Below are 19,297 nucleotides of genomic sequence, written 5' to 3'. Positions count from 1 at the left end.
GATATGCTACACTTAATATTTTTTTTACTTTCTGATATTTGAACACAATTTATTTAAATTAATTTTAAGTCCGGTCCTATTTTTTTTTAAATATTTAATTTATTGATCGTTACAATATAGATAAGCTGTTTGAAAGCTACAATGACGTAGGGTAAAATATTGAATACGGAAAATCAAATGGAATAAAATAATATAAAATAATACATAATAATATAAAATAAATAAAATAAATATACTATAATATAAACAATCAAATCATTTCTCCGGAAGATGGATTGGAAATGGTAGAGCAGTATAAGGGCCCCAGCGAGGTTCCCCTCTCGCCAAGATTATTTGATGTCATTCGTAAAAGTGAAATCAATACATTTCAACATTTACAATAAAGAGTACAAAATGCCATTCGGAAGTATAACAAGAAGATATATTCAAACCCCTATAAATAAGATTGAAAAAAAAAATTGTGCATAAGCGGCCCATACATTATCAAACAAATTGTGCTACACAGGCTGTTGCGCAACAAGTTGCCAATGTATGGCCCTGTTTGATGCGTTGCGCAATTGTTTGATAAGTTTCAAGAATGTTTGGATTTTTTTGGTGCAACGGGACTGTTTGCGCAACGCGTTGTGTAGTGTATGTGTGTGTTGCGCTTCGCTGTGCAATATTTTAGTTCTTTTAGATCTTTAGTCCAAATTTGTTTTCTTTTTCGTTTTTTGGTAACGTCGGCATCATCTAGGGCACATACGATAATAATTGACGCATTGGTAATTGAAGACATGATTGTTTCTTGTCTTGCAAATGCACAACTTTTAATAAAAAGTTTATAATCAAAATTTTACCAAGTATATGGTGATGCAGTTGTGCAACGCAAGGTTGCGCATTGGTTGATAATGTATGGGCCACTTAGGGATGGTTGTAACCTTTTCGAACATGTAGAGCATTAGAAACTTGTTTCTTGTTTGTAGAAGTTGATTTATTTATAGTAACTGTTATTAATATTATGCATATTATAAGATCGTACACTGATATTTCAAATTCACAATAAAAAAAGTTAAAAATAATTTCTTTAAATTGCTAACTTGGATATTATTTGTTTGAATCTTTTAATTGGTTCGATTTTCTTTATTCAGTGCTACTTAGCGCTGATCAATATTGTTGCGATGAATATAATCAGATTAAATAATTTAAAAAAAACGAGTTGGACTTACAAGTTGGAATTATTTTAAATAATAATTAAATACTTTTGTTATTGCTAAGGCACCCAAAACAAAAAAAAGTATCAAGTGTGGCATATCATAGTACTCAAGAGACTGAGTTCTTCCAAAACTTGAAATAAAAAAATGCAGGTCCGTATTAAAAAAAATAAGTTGGCCTCTGTATATCACAAATTATCAGCTAATTTGAAAATCTAAAAATACTATCAAATAACCCTAATAAAGTGGCTATGAGAATGTGAAGTTAGTTTTTTGATTATCTAAAAAGTAACGACAGGAAAAAATAAAATTGATTTTCAAAAAAATTCGTTTTTTCCAAAAAACTCAGCGATATTTGAAATGTTTAAAACTTTTTAAAAAGGAGCAACTTTGCCCCAATTTAACCATCTTCGTATCTATTACGGTTTCCGAGATACCAATGCTCGTACCTCAAATTTATAGCACCCTGTATATGTAATGTTGGCTAAAAATGCTTATGGATATATCCCTAATAATCTCAAATAATGAATGAAATGATTAAGTCAATTTAAAAAGTGAACAAAAATATAAAGTTATTTTTTAAGATTCTGTTATATGATTTTTGTCAATTGGTAATTTGGAATATACAGAGTGTCCCAGAAATAAGTACAGATATTTTAAGGGGTGGTAGATCTCGATAAAAGAAATATATTTTCTCTTATTAGAGTTATTTTACATGTACTTATTGTTTTGAAAATTAAAAAAAAATGATATTTTGCTTAAATTTTGAGAACCACTGGATTTTTCTGGGTTTTTTTCTTGTAAATTTAATCTAACCTATGTTGCCACCTTATCAAGAAATAATGTTTTTTAAATGAAAGCTAAAAAAAAATTCCAAAATTTTTCTCAAAAAATTCCAAATTTTCAATTTTTTTTTCGCTAGAAAATCCTTATAGGCGTGTTTCTGGGGTCGAAATATACTACCAGTTAAAATATCTATACTTATTCTGGGACACCCTGTATTTTCAGAAATATACATCTAGCTGAGAATAATAGCTTTCTTAATAAGAAGTGAAACAAACAACTCCTGTCAGTTATTTCAAGTAAAACAATGTCTATACCAGCATCAAACAAATAATATTTTATATGCAACCCCCCCCCCCAATTACAGAAATATTATCACTAAACCAAAACATTTCACATAAATCAAAAAGTCTACTTGTTTAATTTCTTTTTAAATTTCTCTTTATTTCTAAAAAAAAAACCTTTTGGCTGGCATGGAAAATAAATGCAATCTACGTGTTATACGTAACAAGAAAGATACACAAATCCAAATCGAAAAAACGCAGCATACTTGTCTAGCCATACGAAAATAAATCTCAATTCATAAATATGTTGAATGTGACCTAGCATCTTCTCTGGGATTATAATGATTCATGGCGTAAAACTGCGAGCACATGCATTTAAATTAGGATGTCGCAAAGAATGACTAAAATCGTTTTTCAAGAAAATATCTTTAAAATGAGATATTAAAATAGAAACTTCTATTAAAACATTTCGCAATCTTATAAGCAATAGACCTTCCAAGCGAGGTTTTCTAGTGGCCATTATTTTAGATTTTAATATCGATTTTTAAAATAAAATCGTTTCAAGTACAGTTTAATTGTTTCTGTTTAATTTTAAATGAACTGTTTGAATTGAGTTTTAAAGCAATTTTATTAAATTAATAAATTTATTTTTTTCAATCCTTTTTAATTATATTTTTATTTTAACTGTGAAGGGCCATTTTTTAATAGATTATATACATAAAACATATACTGTAAACGAGGCAGAATCAAATATCATTAATGGCAATTAAAAATAATTTCAGTGTCTAACAAATTTTAAAATTACTACAGAGAATTTGATACTACTCACCCGAATAATCAAATAACATATTTTTGGAAGTTGTTGAAAAATTGAAACGTCAAAACAGAATTCAAAATAAAATACAAGTGAAAACATTCTCTAAATTCTTTGTATAAATCTGCATCGGTGTCAAATTTAATAAAGAAGTCTATATTTTCTTGTAAGGTCTGATTTACAGTTTAGGTAATACAGTAAGCAGTATATACAGGGTGATCTGTATATACGATTTAAAATCTGATTATCCGAAAATATCCCTTGTACCAGGTGTCCCACTAAGAATAGTTCTCGGCTGTATCTCGGAAAGTATTGGCCGTAGAACCTGAGGAAAAACATATTTATAACTAAAGAGGCCATGAGAAATTGCTGGAAATTATTTTCAAGTTTGTAGAGTGGCCGCTAGAGGGCGCAACTGTTACGGCAAATAAGAAAATGCAATTTTAACAAAATTTTGCCTAGATAAGGGCTACTATGAATAATAATCAGACCTTTTTTTGTCAGAACCATTTTTCCCTATCTGCTAAAATAAAGTGGTGGGGGAAGGTTAGATCTGTTTTTATTTAAATGTTAATAACTCCGGACTGGATGACCGGAATCTAACAAGTGAGGGCTCGTTTAAAAGAGCGTTTTGTACTCTATATAAAACCGTATAAACAATAATAATTTGCCTTTAACATTAGACGCTAGAGGGCGCTGTCTTGCAATTTAACAAACAATGAGGGATTTCCCAAAAAAAAAATACAATGGTATATGTAATTTCAGCTGATTGTAAAGAGGAATAAAAGTTTAAGAAGTCAGTGAAAACCGCATCTTGATATCTTTTTTAGATTCCGAAGATATTAGCAAAAATATAATAAATACGAAAAAATTTGCCCTTAACTATCTTATTTTTATAACACGGTATCAGTAGCCCTCTAGATTATGACCATTTTAACAAAAAAATAAGATAGAAACAGTTAGTTTAATATCAACGAAATACCAGAATACCATAATACCAGATGTATTAATATATCTAATAATTAAGATATTAATAACAGTGAACAAGAAACGATGATTCAGTGAAGTCATGGTAGGCTTTGGAAAAAAGTTGCTTTTGACGTAATAGTATAAACATCAAATTGTTATTAGATCAACATTTTGATAGTCTTAGCAGCGTTTTTTATCTTTTAATTGCTTTTTCAAAATGCCTTTATTATTTGAAGTAGTTGAAGTTGTTGGCATTTTGAAAAAGCAATCAAAAGATAAAAGACTTTGGTATTTATTATAATTTTGCTAATATCTTCGGTTTGAAAGAAGATATCAAGACATATCTGATTTTTTAAGCTTCTTTTACTCTTTACTATCAGCTAAAATTACATATATTATTGTATTTAATTTTTTTGAAAAAACGCGCTATGTTTGTTAAATTGTAAGAAAGCGCCCCCTAGCATCTACGTTCAAAACATTATTATTATTTTTATGGTATAATATAGTGTAAGAAACGCTCTTTTAAACGAGCCCTTGTTTGTTGGATTCTGATCATCCAGTCCGGAGTTATTAACATTTAAATAAAGATAGATCTAACCTTCCCCCACCACTTTATTTTAGCAGATAGGGGAAAATGGTTCCAAAAAAATCCAAAATTTACTGAAGATTATGAAGCTATTATTTATAGTACTCATTATCTAGGCAAAATTCTGTAAAAATTCTATTTTCTTATTTTCCTCTAGCGGCCGTTTTACAAACTTGAAAATAATTTCCAGCAATTTTTCATAGCCCCTTTAGTTACAAATATTTTTTTCCGTAGGCTCTACGGCTAATACTTTCCAAGTATTACATTCCTACTACAGCCAAGAGCTATTCTTAGTGGGACACCCTGTACAATTAATTCTCAAGACTCATATTCAGATTGCTCATTGAGTATGGATGTTTATTTAAACCCTTTACGACATTTTTTCTGTCTAAAAGAAAATTAATGGCGCTTAAACATGTATCTATCATTTTCATTGTGTACAGGGTGGCTCAAATTCGACGCTCATCATTGGGATTTCTGAAACCGTAAGAGATACAGGATCGGTTAAATGGAGGCAAAGTTGCGCAATTTGATGCTGAATAAAATGCCGTATTGTATTTTGAAAAATTCCGAATACTTCCGAATATATTCGAAAAAAAAACGAAATTTTCAACGTTGTTTTTTTATTGTTTCCTGGCTTTATTTGGTAAGATAACTTAAAATGACATAAAACTAAAAAAAATAACTTAAACACATTTTCATGGCCACTTTTTCTACTTTATAACTCTGTGTGATTAAATATTGACTCTGACGTTTCGGCTTCTGGCGACCATCATCAACTTAATTTTTTTAAATACGGACCTGATTTTTTTTCAATTTAATTAAATCCTTCCATCACTCTTAAAACACTATATATAGTCACTTTGATATTTGCTGACGTTTCGTACAGAAAATTTCATCACCAGAATATTTTACGCAAAAAAAATAAAAAAAAATAAAAATAAAAAATAAAAATAGCAATACGGCATTTTATCGGGCATCAAATTACGCAACTTTGCCTCCATTTAACTGATCCTGTATCTCTCACGGTTTCCGAAATCCCAATGATGAGCGTCGAATTCGAGCCACCCTGTATAAGGTGAAAGCAATAAATTTAATATATAATGCCTGCAAAGTTTTCCATTTACTTAGCTGCGTAATTATTAAAGCCCTATTGATGTATATCTGACTAATGTTTATGATGAGATCCACCATCACATTATAAATTTAAAATAGCAGAAACAAGTCTGTTATAGAATTATTTTGAAGTAGCTAATATATATAGGATTTCAAAAAATATGTGCCATCTCTCGTGTGGATATTCTTCACTTAAAAATAAGCCCTTAAATAAGCATCATTATTTTTCACATCAATATAGGTCCGATTCTGCTTTATTTTGTAGTTACAGGGGGTTAAAGTTATTCTTTTTTTCCAATTTATTATAATTTTCTCCCAAGTACCTTTAGCTACTCAAATGACATTTTAAGAGTAAAAGTTACTATAAGTGAGTTACTATAAACAAAAATAATGGTATTTAAAATAATTACAAAAAAATGATAAAGGCACTTGGAGAAAAATTATTATAAATCGAAAAAAAAATATAATACTTTAACTCCCTGTAGCTATTAAAGACAGCAGAATCGGAATTACTTTGATATAAAAATTTTTACAATAAGGAATCTCACCACGAGAGATGGCACATATTTTTTGAACACCCTGTATTTTAACACATTGCCATAGCCTAATCACAGATTATACAGATTATAAACTTTGTTTTTTCTTTATTGTTTTTCGTGGTTCCAATTTTCGGAATCGGGCACTAGTTAGACTACTAGTTTGCGCACATAGCACGCCCACTTATGGCCTCTAAAATTGCGCACAGCGCCTGACCGGCTCAGTTGTTAAAGAGGTATCGGAAAACCGAATAGCTTCATGCAGTATTTACGCGTACCTTATCATGGTTACGATATGCGCAAGTCAATTTTTAACGCAACACCCGCTAATAACGTCACCGCCTGACGTAATTTGCGGATCAATTACACCAAGCGCTATTTCTAAATAACGTTTAAAAATTGCTTAAGTGGACATGTGCGGGTATTCGACAACCGGGGCCGGCCGGCGAGATCTTTTATTTTAGGTTATGTTTGAATTGTTTTGAATTATTACTTTAGTTATATATTAGGTAATTTGATATTTAAGTAGCTGGGATTAGTTTTAATTAAATAAATATGGCCCAAAATATAGATTCCAACTCAATTTACAGCAGATGACGACTTAGCCCTTCTTAAGAGAGTTTGTTGCTTGTTGCTCTAAACCCACTGACAGACGTTGAACAATAAAGCACTGGAAATAAGCACTTTAGCTCTTTAGTTTTAAACGAGGTTTTAAAATACCTAATAAACAAAACAATTTCAAAATTTTAAATTTAAAGTTAGGTTAAGTTTAAATAGCGGACGCGACGCGAACAGAATTAAGAGAGTTAATACCATCTCACGTAAAGGAAATAACACCTGGCCTTATTAACGTCCATGCACGCTATTCGGTTTAGCGATATCTCTCTATTACGCTGTTTATTGTTATTTTACGGGAGTTTATTTTTGCGCACAGGAAATGTTACTCGTTTGCACATCGTCATAAAAAACAATTTTCGAATTATGGATAAGATTTTTATCTGTATACATATAGTATACCTAATCTGTGGCCTAATATATAAGCTGTGATCTCGTGTAAAATATTAAAATAAAATACTTTTTTACAACCAATGAAGATTTTTTTACAATAATCTTTTCTATTAAATAAATTAAATTTAAATCTGGATATGGTTTAACTTGACTGATTTAAACTTAATGTAAATAAATTTAACTGTTTTGACGCTTATTTGTCTCAAAATTCTAATAAGAATATCAGTATTACGTATCTCTTTTAATAGTATAATAAAATTATAAACCAAAGTTTTAACAACGAAACCCTATTCGGTTAAAACAACTATATATGAAAGGAAATTTTATATCCATATAATACGCATCCATGTAACGAAGCCAATAATGACTTTAAAACTAAATGTTTAATCAAAATACTTTAAAAAAGAGACTGGATATTTTTATCATTAAACGATACATTAATTAAAAGTTGTAATCAAATTAAAGTGGTATTTTTTAAAGAAATATTTACTAAAAATTTGCTAAAAAATATTTAATAAAGTAAAACATTTTCTTGTAAAAAAAATAAGTAGAGGAAATTTTACAGCTTTAAGCATTAATGAGGAGTTAATATACAATTAAAGTTGAAAACATAATTTGTCGTCTGATCAAAACTAGTGCCCAAGAAAAAAGAGAAAAATAAAACAAAAAGTAAGAAAGAAATGGACATAACAACCAAGGAAAAATAAAACAAGTTGAAGAGAATATATATCTGGGACAAATGATTATACTGAAATAAGAAAACCAGACAGCTGAAATAAAGAGACGAGTAAGACTGGTATGACCAGCATTTGGAAAATTAAGTTACATATTAAAAAATAAAAGATTATCCACAGTACCTCAAAACCAGAGTATTTAATCAATGTGTACTCCCTGTACTTACTTACGGATCCCAGACTTGGACACTAAAAAAATCAAATATGGATAAGGTAACAAAAGCTCAAAGATCTATGGCAAGACAAATGCTACATGTAAGGCTGGCAGATAGAAAAAGGAATGAGTGGATCAGAGGTAAAACAAAAGTAAGAGATGTTAGAAGTGAAGTAGCAAAATTAATATGGAAATTTGCCGGTCACAATTTCAGAAAGAAGGATGATCGATGGAACAAATGCATCATAAACTGGAGGCCCTGGGAAAATAGAAGAAGTAGAGGAGGACCTCAGATGAGATGGGCGGACGATCTGAGGAAACATGCAGGCACGAGATGGATGAGCACGGCGACAGAGAGAGAAGAGTGGAAGAGATTGGGGGAGGCCTATGTACAACGATGGACCGAAGAAGGCTGAATAGAATAGAAGAAAGAAATAAAAATAAAACAAAAAGTGCTTATGAACATATATGCTTTAAGGTACTCCCAACATTTCTAGCGATGGTAAATACCATATTTTGTTTGTTTTTAAGAACATTTGTTTTACCGTTTTTCTTGAAATTTAGTAATCTTACACACATTTTAAAGCCAAAAACGAATGGCGATAGTGTAAAATTCCGTAGCAGCCCTGAAATAGTACTTTCTATTAGGTTAGAGAGTACAACTCTCTAACCTAATAGAAAGGAAAGAAGAGGTTGTACTTATTCTATCCATATAGATACAGTAATTTCAACAAATGACATAAAACGCTAGGACTTTTTTACGTAAAAAAGATACTCTTCGTTAGTTTGAAACAGTGCACGGTTTTCAAAATATTTGCGCTTAAAAGTTACGATGCGTCGATTTTAGTATTAGCAAAATCAGGAGGTTAATTTATTTATAATTTCTTTACATTTTTTTATCCTTTCACACAGATATCATAGATATATAGAATATGCATTACAAATTTTGAACTGCTAAAAATTATTGCTTAATGTTAGTAATAAAAAGATACTAATACCTGTATTAATATAAGTAATCAATCAGTTAACCTGAAAAATAAATAAAATATAAGATTTGATTCTCAGAAATTAGTTGTTTAAAATTGTATACGAGATACGCCAAAACAAGTTTTTAAACATCTCCGAAAGATGTAATGAAAAATGGCTGGAAGCGCCATTTATCACGGATCTAATCCTATTCATAATCGAACAAAAACTTTTAAAAATTCCTTCCAATTTGCCACGAATTCGAACCGTTGGCGCCACAATATTTTTAGACACACATATACATGGTGGTCTGAGTTGTATTTGGGAACACGGGAAAAAATCGAGCAGAAAATTTTGTTACAAAATTGTAGTACGGTAAATGTATTATCAACTGATATAAATGTATCTGCTCTTACTTAGTTTAATCAAAAATTCAGGTTCTGTTGTAGCAATGAGTCTTATACCGGGTGCGTCTGGAAAGTGGCTCACCCCTATAACTTTTTTTATTTTTTTCGATAAAAAAAATGAGATTTGGTATGTTAGTATATGACATGATTGATTGACGTATTCAATTGTTTTCGGTCACTTTATGTTTCACCGAAAATGACTACAATTTTTGATTTTTAAATGGCACCCTCGGTATTTTTCTACTTTTTTCAATAGAAAATGACTCTGAATCGAATGATATATCATATGTCAACTTTTGATATATTGGCTCAAAAACAAATTGTATTTTAAATTTCAATCTAGAGTGCTACAAAAGGCTGTGTTAAAAATACTAATTTTTAATCAAGGAGCCTTGGAAAAATAGATTTGATCGTCTAATGTTTTTAGTGTCTTCTCCCGGTCGGTTAAAAGAAGCCCAAATCGTATTTTTAATGATTCTCATTTTTTTCAAATGGAACGAGAATGGCTCATTGGCATATTTGGAAAAAGTATTTTTTACGAATAATTTGATAGCACACACTTGGTATTTCGAGTCAAATTATTGTCGTTATGAAGATCATGTTACAATTTCAAATAAACCATATGCGAAAATGTCAAAAGTTGAATTATGATATGTCATTCTATTCAGAGTGTCATTTTCTATCAAATAAAGTAAAAAATACCCATTGTGCCATTTAAAAATCAAAAGTTGTAGTAATTTCCGGTGAAACCGGAAGTGACCGAAAACAATTGAATATGTCAATCAATCCTAATTTATGTCATATATTAACATACCAAATCTCGTTGTTTTATCTGAAATAATAAAAAAGTTATAGGAGTGAGCCACTTTTGAGACGCACCCCGGTATATTTGTAAACAAGCTCTTGCAACAAGCAGTGCAAAATTGAATGGAAACGTTGTAGTATATTAAATAGTACTGCAAAAAGTTGTAGTAAAATTTCCTTATGGTTGAAGTAGTAATTGAAACCGTTGTCGGGCAGGTTGTGACAATTTTATAAAGTCATTATTAAGGGAGAGTGAACAATATGGCGGGCGTGTTTATGTGTGGAATTTGTGATCGTGCTATAAAGGCAATTCAAACATCAATTGAGTGCACTATATATTGTGCTTGGGTCCACAGGAGATGTTCCGGTCTCGGAAAAGTGGAGTATGATAAAATTATTGCCGAATTTCGAAAAAATAAGACTAATAAGTGGGACTATAAGAACACTGGGGGGCAATTTTTGGAATTGATCGTTTACATGCGAACGCGCAACTTTGCGAGTGTTAGAAAACGAATGCGTTTTAAAAATTCAATTTTTCAGCCATCTTCGCATCTTAATTTGCGATCGTCGTGAGCGTACGCAAAATTACGAGCCGGAACTGTGGCAACGTCGCAAATCACAGTGAAAACTAAATTCTCTCAGTTTAACCGTATTTTTACTGTTTATTTACTTTTCATTACTTGGTATCGATAATCGAGGTTTGTTGTGTTGTTGGTCAAGTGGGTTAATAATGGAAAAAAAACGTGGAACTAATGTTAGAGAAAAGCAAAAAGTAACGTTAATATTTGTAAAGAAATTGCAATTGCAATAGGCAATGCAATAAATACCCGTATTGCAAAACCATACTGTTCTCTATTCTGTTGAGTTTTTCAAAATTATTTGTAAATTCAACCCATTGATCGGATATCTCTGGATGGTTTAGACCGTTGGTAACTTCATCAATTGAATGAGAAACCGAGGCTTGGTACATATCGATGTATTTATTTAAAGCAATATCCGGGCTGGTAACAACCACTTCCGTAAAATTTCAAAGCAGCTAAAGCTAAAATCTGAAATTTAATGTTACTTCATAGATATACAATAATAGAGAAAAATGTTACCCGGCTTTGCACATCCCAATCAGTCTTCTTTGTGGTCGCATGTACGGCTCAAGTAACTGAATTAAAAAACGGCACAAGTCTTTGGATAACCGAAATATTTTTATTTTTAATAAATTACCTTTCACTCAGTTCTATGAACGCATTCCCCGGATTGCGCAAAACATTAGGGCGGTATTGCAGTTCTGCATTTTCTAGGTTTCGAATGGCCAAAACATTCATTATCACTACTATTATTGATACACCTAAACCCAACTACAAACTTGGAACTATCAAATCTAATAAGCGCACTTAGAAAACATACCCTTACGATGCTGTCGATCCGCTCGCAAGAGAACGCAGGGAAATTTGCTAATACGCAAAAATACGAACACTTAAAAATTGGATTTTAGTGTTGATCGAAAAGTTGCGAACAATTTGCAAGGAAACGAATAGCCAAAAATTGCCCCCCTGAGAGGTTAGGAAACTATCATTTGGAGTCGTCCGCGACGTATCGATTTCTATGAATTATTACTACAAAAGTATTTAGGAATTGCAAATAAGAAATTTAGATATCACTACAATTTGTAGCCTTGGTTAAGATCGAAGATGTCATTTTTACTACAATGAAACGGAAATATTGCCGACATTTAGATAACATTTTACTAGAATATTTAAGGAATCATTACTTGATATGCAGTTTATGACTCTAAAAACTTCCATATTAAAACATTATACAAAGCTATGAACTGCTTATGCAACTTTTTAAATAGAAAAAATAGTAAATATTGTTACTACTTGTATTTGGGCCATATACCAGAACAGCCAGAACAGTTTGCAGTAGATGGCGTCTCCTACAAGTATGAGTATATAAATATCTTTGTATGTGAGTCAACTTTTTCCTGTTCAATTTCCAAATTGTATAGTGAATTGCCCGTTCATATAAAAGCTGCTACAAATATAAACCGTTTTAAGCCGTATGCCCGTCAATAGCTTTTTGATGTACAGTAGAGTTTTTTTTGTTAAATTAATTGCATTTCCATTACATATTTACACTTTATTGATTTGTTTTTTGTTTTCTTTTATTTTCAATGTCACGGAGTTAAAGCAAGGAAGAGCAGGACTCAAAACTTCTGAATTTCGTTCCTTTCCATTTAGAAGTAACCCCTTTCATCCAAATATCGACGTTACTTCAGAAATTATTTAAAAAAAATGGAAATAAATATAAAATTTCTACACCCTGTAGCTTCGAAACGAATCATTTTAGGGAAGAAATTTATACGAACTTTTTTACTCTGTAGAATATACTGCCGAAGTTGTTCAAATACTCTTCGGACCACCCTGTCTATCTCGATCTCACTTACTGGGACCTTATCCTTCATTTTAATCATAAATTAGAAAAAGTATCGGTTTGATTTTATGAAATATCGTTTACACATTGTGATCCTGGTCTGGTTGTTAATTTACAGAGGAAAGACAAATGAATTACGGGCGTGATTTGTTTGAAATTAGTGTAAAACCGTGGAAAGATAAATGATTTAAAGTGTTGCGTAAGGTGTCTTAGATCAAAATACCAATAATACTATTTTTGGAACTGTTGTTGATTCTAAAAGTTGTATCCTCTCAATAAAATTACTGCAAAAGCCTACTAAATACAAATGTCAGTATTTAACCATTGCTAGATTATCACTAAGATAATTTTTTTAACAAAATATTATTTTTTATACAGGGTGTTTCAAAAATCATGTGCCATCTCTGGCGGGGATATTTCTCACGCAAAAATAAGATTTATTTTTTATATCAACATAGGTTCTATTCTGCTTTATTTCGTAGCTACAGGAGGTTAAAGTCATTTTCTTCGATTTATTATAATTTTCTTCCAAGTCCTTTTAGCGATTCCAATGAAATTTTGATGGTAAAAGTTACTACAAGAGCGACATATTTTAATGCTAAAAAATGTCGCTAGATTCACCATTGGAATATTTTTCTAAAAAAACATATGCGCCACTGACTTTTTTTCAAAATTACATAATTCAGTTGTATTGTAAATTAATGACGCTGTAAATTAAATTAAATAATACACTCTTTACTTTAACACAAGCAGGTACTTTGGTGTAGTGGAACAACTTTTTAATTCGCACAGGTTATAGTCATATAAAAAGTTAATAATAATATTGTGTTAATAAAATTTACCTATAGAACAACCTAACAATGTTGAAATGCTGAGAGAAAAAATAAAAAATTATGTGTATACTCTATAAATCTAATTTAATTGTGGAAGTATTAATGCAGACATTTTTAAAATTTAAGCCACAATAGGCTCTCACGGCCGCAGTGGAGGGTCCCATGGGACCCACTCTTAGTCAATACAATACAATACCATGCTGGCAACTCTTACTTTTAGGTCGGTATTTACATGCGTGGAAGTAAATCGCATAAGGATCTTATTAAGTCGGAGTGAGAGAAATGCGACGGTGTGCTGTTGCGGCGTTGTCACATTTCTCCAGTACGTCTTTCTGAGCATCTGAAATGGAATTATAAGGATATCGTTAGGGTGTCCATTTTTTTATAACGAGAAAACCTGTCAGTAATAACGATAATTTAAAAACTTTTTAACACACAACACGCGATAACACAAGAACCACATTAGATATTAAAACTTTTTTTTATTTTGAAGTTCGGATCTTTTACAAGATGTTTAAATAAGAAAAATTCGATAGATTTGTTTTTTTTTGTTCATTTAAAAATTTTAAAAAACTCTTTTTATTATTTGATTGCATTTTTCAGCAATCGTGTAACTTTTTTATTTATAAATATTTTCACATACTGTCTGCGAAGAAAATATAGCAGAAATATTAAGAAAGTTTTTGAAAAAAATACAATCAATTATTCCTAATGGATTTCTAGTTCTAATAGCGCGATCACTGTCGAACACCAACTCAATTCCACTTATTTTTACCAAAAGTGTTTTTAACTTGCACTTAAAAATTTACAAACTACTGGAAAAATTACAACGACTCGCTAATAAATAAACAAATAAAGCACCAAGAGACGTAATTAAATCGTGAAGCTGAACGCATGATGCACACTCCTCCCTAGAATCTTACGTACTAATTGGGTCGACCGGTCGACCGCGACAAATCTGCTATATCCTCTTCCACATCGCTTAGCAATGTGCACAGTTTCTCGGTTTATTTCATACGTTTGGCAACGTTTTTACTGTTCCCTCTTTGTTCAGTACATTATAAACGCATTGTACTCTTCTTACATACGGGAAACTCGACCCAAAGCTAACCTTTGCCAGTCCTTAGTAGAAATTTTGGTACGATGGTTTCCTGTTGCGTTGTTTTGTAAATTTTGGCATTTCTAAAAAAATACTTTTATAATTCTCCTATGTTGTTACTATTAATACTCTATTTTGATTGCAGGCTCGGAATAAACCAGCTGATGGCAGCGGCCACGTGAGCCAAGCTAGACCACGAACACCCACGCATGGAGCCAAAGGCGGGCCCAAAACACCCTGTAAAACGTCACAAAAGCCGACGGCTACACAGCAGAAAGGGCAGCCGATAAAACAGGCCCCTGCCAAGGTTGAAGCGGCGGGGAAGAAGACGAAAAAGCCGAAAAAAGGAAAGCATCACCAACACGACCTTATTGTTACTATCAACTTGGTAAGTAGAACTTTTGAATCTTCTGTTAGTGACGGACAAAGCACTCATCTATCCATTTTGAACTAGCCTCGAGTTGTATTTCGGCTACTTAATAAAATTCCTGTTCTGGTGATTCATTTCTAGATGCGTCACAATTATTCAGGAGCTGCAGTAGCCCTTGAATGATTCTTTTTCGAATAATTCCGGCGGTACCAAGCACAACTGCTTTTTGCATCCACATTATGGTGTTGTTCGGGAGGTTTAGTTCTTTGATATGTTGGTTTGTCATTTTGTGTACAAGTCCATTGGCACTTATTATTAACGGTACTATAATCACCTTCCGCAGTTCCCAGATTTCTTTTATTTCCTGAGAAAGTGCAGCGTACTTGTTTATCTTATCTGCATAGGCTTTAGCCACGTTATAATCCTGCGGTACTGAGAAGTCGATTATGATGGCGGTTTTTTCAGGTTTATTCCATATTACCATATCGGGTTTATTATGTTCTACTCCTATATCTGTTTCTACTGTAAAGTCCCAGTATATCTTGGTGGTGTTATTCTCCTAATACAGCTTTTGGAACGTACATGTAATGGGGGGTAAATGTGTCAAGGAGGCCCTTATTCAGGCATACCAACTGGTGCACTACTTTTCCCATGTTATTATGTCTTTCTAGGTATCTAATCCGGCTATTTTACTGCATCCAGAAGACAAGTGCTGTACAGACTCCCTCACTAATATTACACAATCGACATTTTGTGTTTCAACTTGTTGTTTTTAATATATACCGTGCATATGTTCGGGTTTTTACTACTTGGTCTTGAATGGATATATAGGAATATATATATATATATATATATATATATATATATATATATATATATATATATATATATATATATATATATATATATATATATATATATATATATATATATATATATATATATATATATATATATATATATACTATCGCTGTCCAATGATACAAACAAATTTTATTACACCATGGCTAGTTGGTTAATGTGGGAACTATGACCGCTTGTTGAACACCTATTCAACAGAATTGCTGTTTTTATACCACTCACTCCGAAGACCCTATCTCTAGGAATGATACAATTGGATTTTGAAGAAAATGATAATTTTAGTTATACTCTATCCAGCGTAATCTTAAATGTCTACGATGCTGTACCCTCCTAGGAAATTATTTCGGGTTCTAACCAAAGCCACCCAGCTAAACAGGAAAGGAAATATAAGACCTTTTTCTCTTCGGTTGGATCCTTGTAGCTTTAGCATACTTTGGTAAAAGAGATGCCCATTCTGGTGGCATGTTCACCAATTCGTCTGTACTACCATTAGCCTGGCTATATGCTTATATTACTTGAATGGAACCAATAACTTAGCTCGAATAATAAGTATAATTTTGATGCCTTCTCCCAGTCGATTTGTCGTCCTTAAGAGATTTTTTCTCATATCTTTCTCCTCATTTGTGACATTAGAGAATGGACTCCTTTGTCCCATCCCCTACAGAATCCTGTAAAGAATATATTGATTTCTTCAGCTACTATTTTTGGCTGGGTATTTTTTTACTGTTCAGCATTTTTTAAAGTTAATAGGATCCTGGAAGGTTCCACAATAATTCTGATACTCTGTTGCAGCTATACTCTTTGCTTTTACAGCGCTGATGATTTTGCTCTCTGTTCCTACAGCTTCAGTTTCATAAAATGGTTGCTAGTACTTGGAATTAACAGTTTTGTTGCTTTACAGACAAATGATATCATAACCTCTCAGTTTCGGCATCAGAGTTCTATTATGTTGCTTTCTTCAGCTAGTGATGTTAAGAATACTTTAGATTTACTTAGAAATGGTGCCAAGTTTTAAAGCAGTAAACTTTTTTTCTTAAGCAGCATTGATTGATTTGTAATATCACCTTTAAATTAAATATATCTTTTACCTGTTACAAAAGTATTCTCCTATAAATTAGGTGCATTAATACAAGTCTGATACTGGAAACTATACAGGGTGGTCCAGGGTGGTACACTGTATTCCGGAAATTTCGGCAAATTCTATATGAACTTTTTTACTTAATTTTATCTGCAAAAAATGCTTCCTGAATACAGTTCGGACCACCCTGTATACATATTTTATACAATTAAAAAACATTGTTTTGTGGAATGTGTTTATGAATGTTGTTCTACAGTTTTTAAGACCTAAGGAGCAAATATTTTAAAAATGATTACTGTTGAACTACTTAAAAAAAAAGAAATTACATTGTTGCTTTAGCATTTTTATATTAAGTTGAACCTTAATAGGAGGTTTCAGTGAGTTACTTCTAATGCTACAGTCCTTCTCTCGAAGTTTGCTATACTTTTGTGATCTGCTAATTTCAAAACACGAAACTGAAAACTTCAAATTCGAAATCAAATTTCAAAGTCACACGTTTATTTTTAATTCTTCGTTAGATTTTTAGCTCATCACTAGTTTTTGTTCATCACTATTTCTTGGCAATACCTATTTTTATCTAACCCTGTGAACCTCCACCAAGTGTTACTATATCAGTTTTTCTTTTTAACATAAAAGACTAAAAACAATATTGTTCACCACATTTTTATATTGAACTATATCCCTAATGGTTGACATTTGAACTAACATTCTCTATAAAACCGAACCCTTTATTTTCTTTAAGAATTCTCTCCTTAAAAATTATCGCATATATTTTTAAAACCCTTTATATTTTTTAATGTTAACTACATATTAAATTAAAGAGATAAATCTAATCTAACTTATGTTTAATTTCTTGCCATTTCAAAGACAAAGAAATCAGAACCAAGAATTCTCATTTTGATTACTTATTAAATAAAGCTGGCAAGCATATTGAAAATACATGCTTAATTTAACATAAAAATTGCTTTATTAAGGTTTCCATTTTTTGCTGTTATAATTTGATTTTTCATTTAAATCTGTTAAATTCTGCTTCATTTAGTGCTGCATTTGAAATTTCTAAGTGGAAAATTAAACCTTTATGATAATAATTATAAGCATTTATAATTTAATTATGTTGCTTTATATATTAATAGAATACGAGTATAACATCGAAAATTCAAGTAAAGGTTTCATAAAATGGAAGTCATATTAACTGTTCTTTAGTATTTGAATGAATAGTGTTTATTTAGTAGGTATAAAAATTAATTTAATTTAATATTTTTCAACTATTGCTATTGGATTTTAGATGCACTAACTCATGTTTAATTTATTATTAATATCCAAAGTTAATTTATAATTATGACTAATATTAGACGGTCAACACCTCATTTTCATAATTTTGGCATAAAAGGAAAATAATCATTTAGTTTAACTACTTATTTATTTATGAATTTCTTAATATTTAGTAGAATTTCAGATCGTAACCTTCAAGGTGATACATCAATAAGCAAATGTCTCACTGAATATCTAATGAGATTGCTATTTCATTTTGTTTTAGTAGATATGCAAATAATTTAATGGCTCATGTCTCTGCAGGGAGAGTTTTAGCGGTTTACCATTTCGGTCTGTCTTAAACATTGAGATCTATCTTCGCGTCTTCTAGGAATTGGGTTTTGGAATTTATAATAGATTTACTTATAAATGAAGGGTACATGGGAATAACACCGTCATTGAATAAAAGTTGATTCTTAGAAAAATGCAAAATAAAATGTACCAATAAAAATCGCAAGAAGATATAGTAGTAATTTTTAACGCTGCTATTAGCCAAACTTTAATACGAAGAGGGACATTCATGTAATGGTTAAGTGGTCAACGACCAAAGAACACCAAATTGTTTCTCTCCGACTATTTTTTTCGTAATCTATTTTCTCCTCTTCAGGGTTGTGTTATAAGATAAAAACGGTAGCTTGTTGGTTATAATAGCCAATATAAAAATTATTGAGCATATTTATGTATTGATAGAACGTTGAAGATGGAATAAACAAAGACCGAAAGTTTGGCAAGAATTTTATATCTGAGTTTCTTTGGTCCTTGACAACTTTAACTACAAGTTCAACCCTCAGAATAATACAATAATACCAAAAATGCGAATATTTAATCCAACTTTTGAATGCAATAAATGTGTTTTTCCACTGTACCTTTGAAATGTATACATAATGTAATATTTAAAAAAAACTGGGTATTTCGCCACTGATGGCCTTTATGGTATAATAGTCTAAGGTCCAACTGCAGGGTTATT

General features: G+C 31.3%; 1 pseudogene; it reads left to right on the top strand.

Annotated features, from left to right (window-relative positions):
* LOC115878821 overlaps positions 1 to 19,297 on the top strand; it is a 189,509-nt pseudogene that overhangs the window by 119,012 nt on the left and 51,200 nt on the right.

Source organism: Sitophilus oryzae, unplaced genomic scaffold (genome assembly GCF_002938485.1).
Source record: "Sitophilus oryzae breed Bouriz unplaced genomic scaffold, Soryzae_2.0 scaffold_1532_pilon_pilon, whole genome shotgun sequence".
In the NCBI taxonomy this organism is placed as follows: Eukaryota; Metazoa; Arthropoda; class Insecta; order Coleoptera; family Curculionidae; genus Sitophilus; species Sitophilus oryzae.
Note: the sequence above shows the minus strand (reverse complement) of the source record. Positions and strands in the feature narration are given on the sequence as shown.